General features: G+C 41.9%; 1 pseudogene across 1 annotated transcript; it reads left to right on the top strand.

Moving 5' to 3' along the window:
- Positions 1-5,646: 5,646 nt before the first annotated feature.
- Positions 5,647-9,545, top strand: LOC307058919 (UPF0538 protein C2orf76 homolog; annotated as a pseudogene). Its single transcript has 3 exons — positions 5,647-5,877; positions 6,221-6,416; positions 9,313-9,545. The product of its transcript is annotated as a UPF0538 protein C2orf76 homolog (transcript).
- Positions 9,546-11,047: the final 1,502 nt, after the last annotated feature.

Here is an 11,047-nt window from a genome sequence, read left to right as displayed (position 1 = left end):
TCATATAGTTGGAATCATGAAATCTAGCTTTTTCAGACTGGTTTCTTTTACTTAGCAATATGCATTTACATTTCCTCCTTAATGCTGAAGTTTTTCATGGCATAATAACTCATTTATTTTTATCACTGAATAATATTCCATTGTGTGACTGTATCAGTTTGTTTATCTATTCACCTATGGAGGGACATCTTATTTGCTTCCAGTTTTTGGCAATTATTAGTAAACATTAATAAATAATAATATAATATTTTATTATAATATAACATTTATGAGCAAGTTTTTGTGTGGACATATTTTCAGTTCATTTGGGTGAGTATCAAGGAGTGGAATTGCTGAAACATATGGTAAGACTATGTTTAACTTTGTAAGAAACTGCCAAACTGTCTTCCGTTGTGGCTGTACTGTTTTGCCTTCCCACCAGCAGTGAATTAGAGTTTCTGTTGCTCTACATCCTCGCCAACATTTGGTGTTGTCAGTGTTCTGGATTTTTGCCATTCTAATAGGTGTGTAGTAGTATCTCACTGTTGCTTTAATTTGCAATTCCCAAATGACATATGATGTTAAGCATCTTTACGTATGCTATCTGTAAATCTTCTTTGGTGAGGTGCCTGTTCAGATACTTTTGCCTATTTTTTAACTAGGCCGTTTATTCTTTATTGTTTTAAGAGTTATTTGTATATCCTTTATCAGGTACGTGTTTGGATACAAGTCCTTTATCAGGTATATATTTTGCAAATATTTTCTCCCAAATCTGTGGCTTGTCTTTTCATTCTCTTAACAGTGTCTTTCAGAGAGCAGAAATTTTAATTTAATTTACTTGTCAATATTTTTTCATTCATGGATCATGCTTTAGCTGTTGTATCTAAGAACTAACCACCACTTAGATTTTCTCCTATGTTAATTTCTAAAGGTGATATCATTTTACATTTTACATTTAGATTAATGATTCATTTTGAGTTAATTTTTGTGACTGGTGTAAGGTCTGTAATATCAATATGTATTGTATATCTAGAGGTAAATTCCCAGAAATGAATTTTCAGGGTCAGAGGGTTATGTAATTTTGATTGTAATAGGTATTACCAGAATGCATGTTCAGAAAATGTGTTAATACTCTATTTTTGCATCATAAAAACATGGGTAGAAAATTTTACCCATATTCCCACTATAAATTGCTATTATCACTGTTTTTCTGTCTGATGGGTATGAAGGCATATTTCAGTGTTACTTTTATTTCCCTGACTACTAGTTGAACTTGAAAATATATTTCATATTTGGCAGCCATTTATGTTATCTCTTTTACTAATATGTTTTTGCATATATTGGGGATTTTATTCTAGTTATTTTTTATTGCCAATTTGCAAGAACTCTTTATATATTATAGATATTACCCTTTCACTACATCTTCATTATACTTGTTTTTCCCTGATCTATCTTTTTAATTAAATTTGTTCATGGGTCACTTCATCCTTGACTTTGTTTCCACCCGAAAGCATCAATCATTGGCCAAAATGTGTAGGGAATGACTGAACGGCTCTCTTAGAAAGCTGTAGACATAAGGAAATCACAGAGAAACTAAGGTCATTCTGCCTGGAGGAGAAAATAGTAGGCAAGTGGTTAGCAGGTAGAAGGAAATAAAAAGTTATTTCAAGTATTTGAATGACTGCCATGTGGAAAAAGGATCACAGTAATTCTGAATGCTCACAAGTGATAGAACTACACTGAAGGAGGATTACACATAGGTAGCGTTGGGCTTGATATAAGAAAGAAATGTCAGGACTGCACCAGAACTAAATGGTAACTTATGGTTAGAGAATTCCAAGAAACATCTGAAGATGGCCAACATAAATATGGAGAGCTCCCAGGAGACGATATCATGGACTAGTTTCTATCATTCACGAGAACTAAAACCAGTTGAAGCATTTCAAAGGAAATGGGGTTCAATACAGATAATTTAGTGATCACAAAACTGTTGGAAGGGCTGGACAAGTTGAAGGCAGGACGCAGGCATTAGCTTTCAGCTTCACTTCTACAATTCTAGTCTCACAAGATGGACAAATGCTGCAATCACACAGGGGTGGGTAACACAGAGAACCTCTCAGCTAACTTCCTAGCTAGTCTGTAGCCCTTAATCAGGTGAATATCAGGAAAACTCAGAGACCACTGCAAAGTCAACTGCATATATGCAAAGCCCACATAACCATCTGCTGCCGCTCTAGAAGAGAAAGCGGCTTTTCACCTCTACTCCACTTTAGTATAAGTGCCTCTCGTTGACAGAGTGTAAATGGCAAATGATATCCACAGGGCTGGAAACAAGAGAGCCTGGGAAATATAGTTCATAGACTTCTAGCCCCTGAAGTGCAGAGGAGCATTAGAAGGATATGACAGGGAATAACGTTGTCAAACACCTACAGCAGGGCTCAAGCATCAGTCTGGGGGACAGATGGAGGGTTGTACTTGATGCTATATAGCCTGCTTAAGACTTCTAGAAGCAGGATTCCATAGCACTCTGCACATCTTTCCTTCTGAAATTGCTTTTAAAGGTCGTCTCTGTCTTTGGAAAGCATGAGCAATGCTGCCTACCTAAATATAGATACGATGGAAACACACCCACTGTATCACTCTTATAGATTCTGTGCAAATTGTACTTTAAAAGATGTCATTCACTTAAGGTGACCATCTTTGTGACTGCTAAAAACACAAGCCTGTTATTCAGGTCAATTAACGTGTATTGAGGAACACCTTCTATGAGCTGTCAGAGCAATTTTAAAGCCCAAGAGGCCCAGCTAGCCACTGGTGTTGTAGACACAACCATGTACTGCAGTGCTCCCCCTACAGCCACAGAATCACTGCAGTGCCTTCTGGATGGCAGAGAAATGAAGACCAGTGGCCTCTTTTCTTGGGTTAATTGCATCATGATAGGCGGGTGGGTCTCCCACCTCCACCCCATTTATGCTCTAAATTTCAGGGCCAATTCTATAAAGTCACATAATGAAGATTAAGGAATAGATTTGATTGAGGAAATGAAAAACTCACAAGGGCAAGGTCAGCAATACAGATATTCATAGTATACTTCATCTTTCATTATCCTAATTGAAAGGCATGCCAGGGCCAGGGAGGCAGCCAGGGAGGGGCACCTCTAAGACTTCATTCAAGAGAGATCTGCCATGAGGAGCACAGTGAACAGACAGCCTCCTCTTTTAGGGCCTCTGGAAACTACAGGAAGGCCAGCTCTCCTCCAGAAGCTCCCCAATGGCTGAGCATCATACAAGTTACAGGGGCCTATTCTCACCACCATTATTCAACATACTTTTAGATGTTCTAGCCACAGCAATCAGAGAAGAAAAAGAAATAAAAGGAATCTAAACCGGAAAACAAGAAGTAAAACTGTCACTGTTTGCAGATGACATGATACTATACATAGAGAATCCTAAAGAAAACTACTAGAGCTAATCAATGAATTTGGTAAAGTTGCAGGATACAAAATTAATGCACAGAAATCTCTTGCATTCCTATACACTAATGATGAAAAATCTGAAAGAGACATTAAGGAAACACTCCCATTTACCATTGCAACAAAAAGAATAAAATACCTAGGAATGAACCTACCTAAGGAGACAAAAGACCTGTATGCAGAAAACTATAAGACACTGAGAAAAGAAATTAAAGATGATACAATCAGATGGAGAGATATACCATGTTCTTCAATTGGAAGAATCAACATTGTGAAAATGACTATACTCCCCAAAGCAAAATACAGATGCAGTGCAATCCCTATCAAACTACCAATGGCATTTTTCACAGAACTAGAACAAAAAATTTCACAATTTGTATGGAAACACAAAAGACTCTGAATAGCCAAAGCAATCTTGAGAAAGAAAAACGAAGCTGGAGGAATCAGGCTCCCTGACTTCAAACTATACTACAAAGCTACAGTAATCAAGAGAGTACGGTACTGGCACAAAAACAGAACTATAGATCAATGGAACAGGATAGAAAGCCTGGAGATTAACCCACGCACATATGGTCACCTTATCTTTGATAAAGGAGGCAAGAATATACAATGGAGAAAAGACAGTCTCTTCAATAAGTGGTGCTGGGAAAACTGGACAGCTAAATGTAAAAGAATGAAATTAGAACACTCCCTAACACCATACACAAAAATAAACTCAAAATGGATTAAAGACCTAAATGTAAGGCCAGACACTATCAAACTCTTAGAGGAAAACATAGGCAGAACACTCTATGACATAAATCACAGCAAGATCCTTTTTGACCCACCTCCTAGAGAAATGGAAATAAAAACAAAAATAAACAAATGGGACCTAATGAAGCTTAAAAGCTTTTGCACAGCAAAGGAAACCATAAACAAGATGAAAAGACATTTCCTCAGAATGGGAAAACATATTTGCAAACAAAGCAACTGACAAAGGATTAATCTCCAAAATATACAAGCAGCTCATGCAGCTCAATATCTATAAAACAAACAACCCAATCCAAAAAGGGGCAGAAGACCTAAATAGACATTTCTCCAAAGATATACAGATTGTCAAAAAACACATGAAAAGATGCTCAACATCACTAATCATTAGAGAAATGCAAATCAAAACTACAATGAGGTATCACCTCACACCAGTTAGAATGGGCATCATCAGAAAATGTACAAACAACAAATTCTGGAGAGGGTGTGGAGAAAAGGGAACCCTCTTGCACTGTTGGTGGGAATGTAAATTGATACAGTCACTATGGAGAACAGTAAGGAGGTTCCTTAAAAAACTAAAAACAGAACTACCATATGACCCAGCAATCCCACTACTGGTCATATACCCAGAGAAAACCATAATTCAAAAAGAGTCATGTACCACAATGTTCATTGCAGCTCTATTTACAACAGCCAGGACATGGAAGCAGCTGAAATGTCCATCGACAGATGAATGGATAAAGAAGATGTGGCACATTTATACAATGGAATATTACTCAGCCATAAAAAGAAATGAAATTGAGTTATTTGTAGTGAGGTGGATGGACTTAGAGTCTGTCATACAGAGTGAAGTAAGTCAGAAAGAAAAAAACAAATACCGTATGCTAACACATATATATGGAATCTAAAAAAAAAAATTGTTCTGAAGAACCTAGGGGCAGGACAGGAATAAAGATGCAGGCGCAGAGAATGGACTTAAGGACACAGGGAGGGGGGAAGGGTAAGTTGTAACAAAGTGAGAGAGTGGCATTGACATATATACACTACCCAAAGTAAAACAGATAGCTCGTGGGAAGCAGCCGCATAGCACAGGGAGATCAGCTCGGTGCTTTGTGACCACCTAGAGGGGTGAGATAGGGAGGGTGGGAAGGAGACGCAAGAGGGAAGGGATATGGTGATATAAGTATACGTATAGCTGATTCACTTTGTTATACAGCAGAAACTAACACAACAATGTAAAGCAATTTATACTCCAATGAAGATGTAAAAAAAAAAAAAAGTTACAGGGGCCTGGTCATTTTTGCCCAGTGGGGTATTTCTCTGTGGGCAGTCTTAGCGCTGGCCTTCCCTGTTGGGCTGACCAAAACTATCCCAGAGCTGCATCAGGGAATGCCAGGAGCAGTCTCCTTGTGCACATGTGAGGGATTCCCTGGAGTACCTTCCTATGTATGAAATTGCTGGATCGAAAGGAATTTCTTCACGTGGCTTTCAAAGAAGTGACCATTACAGGTCACCTCGTTCATGCATTTGAGCAATTCAATTTCAAACCCGTAGTATATTAAGGCCTTAATTTGGACCAAACTGTAAAGGAATTTACAGTATTTCTAAAGCAAGATGCCCCTTTAGGATCAGCCTACCACCACCACTCAGAAATTATAAATACGCGGGCTTCCCTGGTGGTGCAGTGGTTAAGAATCCACCTGCCAATGCAGGGGACACAGGTTTGCACCCTGGTCCGGGAAGATCTCACATGCCGCAGAGCAACTAAGCCCGTGAGCCACAACTACTGAGCCTGTGCTCTACAGCCCTCGAGCCACAACTACTGAGTCTGTGTGCCACAACTACAGAAGCCCGTGCACCTAGAGCCCGTGCTCTGCAGCAAGAGAAGCCACCGCAGTGAGAAGCCTGCACACCGCAACGAAGAGCAGCCCCCACTCGATGCAGCTAGAGAAAACCCACGCATCAATGAAGACCCAACACAGCCAAAAATAAATAAATAAAATAAATTTATATTTAAAAAAGAAATTATGAATATGATAAAGATTATTCCTCAAGCATATAAACCAAAGACAAATGAACATGTGTTGCGTTTGTAAGACAGCAACAGACTCCCACTGAAAGAGGATGGCTCTCAGAGCAGCTGGAATCACCAATGAGACTGAAACAGCATTTCTGTGAAGAAGATTATAGAACTACAAAGCTAATCCCATTTCATCTCGTGAGGACCTCCCGGGGCTTCCTTTCTGCATACCTGTATTAACAGCTTTATCCAGTACAGTACACCTGCCTGAGGTTCTTCCTCCCAAATCTGCCTGCCTTCCTCCTCTCTTGACACAGGTGTCCGATCCACACTGTGGTCTGAAGTCTTCCCGTGCTGGTTCCTCCCTGCTTATCTTTCACGGGCATTATCCCCAACAAATTTCTAGCACTTGTAATTGGGTTTTACACTTTCTGGATGACCTAAACGAATACAGCCGTGACAGCGGCTGGACACAACGTGGGCTTTGTTCCAGAGGAGGGAGCCCTTTCCTCTTTTTGGCCCCCCATTTTCACATTGCTGGGGTTGGGGTCGGGGAGGGAGGATAAAGAATGCTTATTGCCAAGCAGCCCGGACTTGGGATGCCAGCTGTTTATAGCAGTTGTCTGAGAAATCCAGCTGCTCTGATTCTGTGGAAAATCTGGCTCTTGAGATGATGGAAGATTCTGGTCCTATAGGAAGCTGGTTTTATTTTTTTTTATTTTTTTCTTTCTTTCTTTTATTTTACAATGTTGTGTTAGTTTCTGCTGTACAGCAAAGTGAATCAGCTATATGTATACATATATCCCCTGTTTTTTTGGATTTCCTTCCCATTTAGATCATCACAGAGCATTGACTAGAGTTCTCTGTGCTACACAGTAGGTTCTCATTAGTTATCTAATTTTATACATGGTATCGATAGCATATATATGTCAATCCCAATCTCCCAATTCATCCCACCCCCCAACTTAGGAAGCTGATTTTAGATGTAGCTTCTTCCACTGGGAGAAAGGCAGTCCTGCTCCCAGATGGCTCGCTGCCCAGGTGACCCAGGGTAACTCCCAGGGATGTTTGGGGATAGTTCTGCTCGTTGTTCAATACACAAACAACACGGCTCTTTTTATTCACACACCATGGCAAGCCTTCAAAGCAGGAGTAACTTAGGCAATCCTGGATTCTACAGCTCTCCATTCCTAACTTAGAGCAGGGCTATACATGCATTCCCTGATCTTAAAACTTTCAATTAAAAAAAAAAATCCAGCTGGAGAGATACACACTGTCACATGTGTACCACTCTGTGCTCCAACACCAAAAACAAGTTGGGCTTGTTGTTATGTTTTGCAAGGATTTATTTTCTCTCATTTTCCCTCCAACATGCCACCCCCAATCCTTACCACCCCTAGCACCATATAACCATCCTTCTTCCCTCCCCCTCACTTCACTTGTTCTCTCTGATGCAGGAAGAAAGAATTAGCACAATCCCTTTTTTTTTAACAATTGATTTATTCCAAGGAGCAGAGTGCAGTTCACATGTTCCTGTATCAATACCTCCTTGAAAAAGAGGGTGGAGAAGTGAAGACACAAACAAGGCAAATTGTACTAAGCAAAGTGATAACAGGTTTTCTAGCAAGAGAATCCAGGACTTGGGTGCCTAATTTAGGTATCTCTGCCCCTCCCCCAATGTCTAAGCACAGCCGCAAATGGACACCAACAGAGAAGCATGGCAGCATGTAGGAGAGTGGGAATCACAGGAGTGGACTAAGGTCTTATTTGGCTCATAATACGCAGAAGGCAGCCAGAGAGCTTTCTGGTCCAACACTTCCACTTACAGATGAGGAAACAGGTGCAATACCTTAACCTACTCAGAGTTTTACAACTAGTTGTGGTCCCTCTGAAGTAGGACCCCGGTCTCCAGACCCCTAATCTAGTGCTCTTTCCTCAGTGCCTGAAGTGTTTCTTGGTCATCTGACATTTTTCTGCCTCTATAACCCCAGCTGCTTCTGTGTAACCCTTACCAAGGATAAACCTAAGTGGGGTGGCCCTTATTTCCTCTTTACTTGCAGCAAGGATATGGCATAGTCAGCAGGCATCGTATGAACTGGCAACGGCACTGTAACCTTCCGCCCAGGGGCCGGCTCCTTATACTCTTTTACCACCTAACTTGCCTTCTTGCGTCCAACAGCCCCACCATCAACCACATTTATTGCATTCTCCACAGAAGAGAGAAGCACAATTTATAAAGTCGATGAAGGGCATTGAAATCTTCGGTTTCAATAAGCAAGAATGGACACTGGCAGGCAACTAGTCCTCTCCTGTACTGAGTCAGTTCCCTACAGTTATTATATGTGGTCATTTGCATCATTGGCCCCAATATTTTATCTCTTCCTGAATTCACACCCTTTTCCATATGTGGCCACTTTGCTTTGTCAGCTTAACTAAGTTGGAACTCCATTTCCCAAAATTTTCTTCTGTCTGGTCCTGGATTAAGTTGGCCACTAGAAAAATTTATGTGAGTTTTGGGAAAGGGAAGTAAAGCAGCAGCCACTGTCTATGTTCTGGAGGTGTGTGTCAGGCCTGGCGCCGCTGCAGCCCCCGTACATTGTCACCGCCCTGCATGCTCCCCTTGTTGGCACAGAGGACAGCCAGCCCACAGGTCCTCCAGTTCCTGCTGGAAATCCTCCTTCATCTTCTGCAGCTCCTGTGCCAGCGATGTGTGCGGCTGGCCACACACACACCAGCAAGGGCACCAGTCTCCCTACAAGTCACCGTGTCTTCACACTTGGAGACAGAGGCTGATGTGGGTTCCAGGTGGTCCTTGCTCTGACCTGCAGTCTGTCTGACTTTCCCTTCCAGCTGCTGGCCCTGACTACCTCAGGCTCAGTGTCAGGTACGGAGGCAACAGCTTTACGTTGACTTCTTAACCAGCTCCCACAACTGGATAAGCCTGAGTCCCTACACCAAATCCCCTATTCTATGTCACTCACAGTACTCCTGCTTCTCTAATCAAACTCTCAGTGATACTCCACTGACTTTACACCTACCCCTCCCCCCACCGGCAGAGTAAATTTCCTCACCTGTTGACTTTGGGTTTGGCCAGTACTTTGCCTTGATGTGACACAAGCAGGGACCTGTCCAGTGGATGTTCTGCTGTCACCACGAGAAAAGTGTACTCTGACCAGCCCCCGGTCTCGGGAGAAAGAAGGATTCATGTGGACACAGTCAACCCCGCCACTGCAGTCTGAAGCAAAACTGCCCCAGACAACCCCAGACCCACAGTGCAAAGTAGAACCGTCAACCCCAGCCCAGCCTCATCAGCCAAGCACCAGCTGACTCACAAATGCATGAACAACAGTAAAGACTTGTTTCATTAAAGCCATTGAGTTGCAAGGTGCTTCCTTACACAGCAGTAACTGACCAATATACTGTTATAAAACTTTTATGTCAGAAAATGGATTCCATACATCTCTGACTGTTGCCAAAGTTTACTTTTATGTGTTTGCAGATAACTTTATCTATACTTCATTAAAAAAATCCCTCTCTTTCCATTTCACTCTACAGAGGCAGCAGAAGGAAGTGAGGACTTGAAGAGCCATGGTCCAGGATGGTCTCTCAGTCTCTCTCTCTGTCATCAGACAACTAGCGGGAGGCTCGGGTAGTGACTGCCAAGCTGACAGCATGGAGGTCCCACAGGGAACTGCAGGTTTTCCTCAGGACCAGTCCCTCAAGGGGCAGTGAGGGAGTGGCAGCAGTAGCTGAGGACGGAGGTGAGATGAAGGGTCCTGCGCTTTTATCTTGAGGCTCCCAGCAGTTTCCCTCCACTCTGGTTCTTCTCGGGGAGCCAAACAGAAAGAGCAAATGAAAAGCATCCTTCAAACAAGCCCTGGAAGGAAGCGAGTAGCAGGAGTTCAAAGGCCCTGAGTCATCACTTTCAGGCCCTTTAGACAGGTGCTTTCCCTGAAGCAGAGTGTTCCTCCTTAAGCACTTGGGGACTTTCTGTGAAACTATTTGCTGACACAGGTCTCTCCAGCTGGAAAGGACTGTTTCCCTCGTTCAGGCCACAGGGGCCAGCCTAACTTCTGCCCTGTTGTTGGAAACAGCTCTTATTAGTTCTGTCCTGGCTTTAGCCTAACTGCTCCTCTGCGGCACTCACAAATCCTTGATGCTGATGCAGTGTTTAAAGATATGAACTTCAAATTAGGAGTTTGGGATTAACATATACACATTATTATATATAAAACAGATAATCAACAAGGACCTACTGTATAGCACAGGAAACTTTACTCAGTATTTTGTAATAACCTGTAAGGGAAAAGAATCTGAAAAAAAATAGATATATATGTATGTATAACTGAATCACTTTGCTGTACACCTGAAACTAACACAACATTGTAAATCAACTATACTTTAATAAAAAAATAGAATTAAAAAAAAAGATATAAACTTCCATGGCCTCTCAGCTGGCCTCCTCCTATTTCTTCCTCTCCCCTCTCATCCATTATTGGTCTAGCAACCAGAGTGCCTTTTTAAAAACATAAATAAAATGATGTCACCCACTATCCTTGCTGAAAACTCTCTTAAGATACAGGGCAAAATAATGCACATTTTATTCACCCTCAACGAGGTGCAAAGAAAGGCCCCTGTCTACCCCATTATCACTTGTCTCCCCTTGTTCTCTGTCTTCCTGACGCTCCAGCCTTTTTCCCAAGACACCGTGCTGCCTCCCACTCAACGACCTCACACATGCTGTATTGTTAGCCTAGAACTTTCTCCCTTCACAAGTTAACTCTTTCTCACCTTTTGGGTCTCTGAGCTGGATGGCCTCCATTTCCCCT

This window comes from Hyperoodon ampullatus (genome assembly GCF_949752795.1).
Source record: "Hyperoodon ampullatus genome assembly, chromosome: 10".
NCBI lineage: Eukaryota > Metazoa > Chordata > Mammalia > Artiodactyla > Ziphiidae > Hyperoodon > Hyperoodon ampullatus.
The sequence above is the reverse complement of the archived record's forward strand: the minus strand, read 5'-3'. Positions and strand labels throughout refer to the sequence as shown.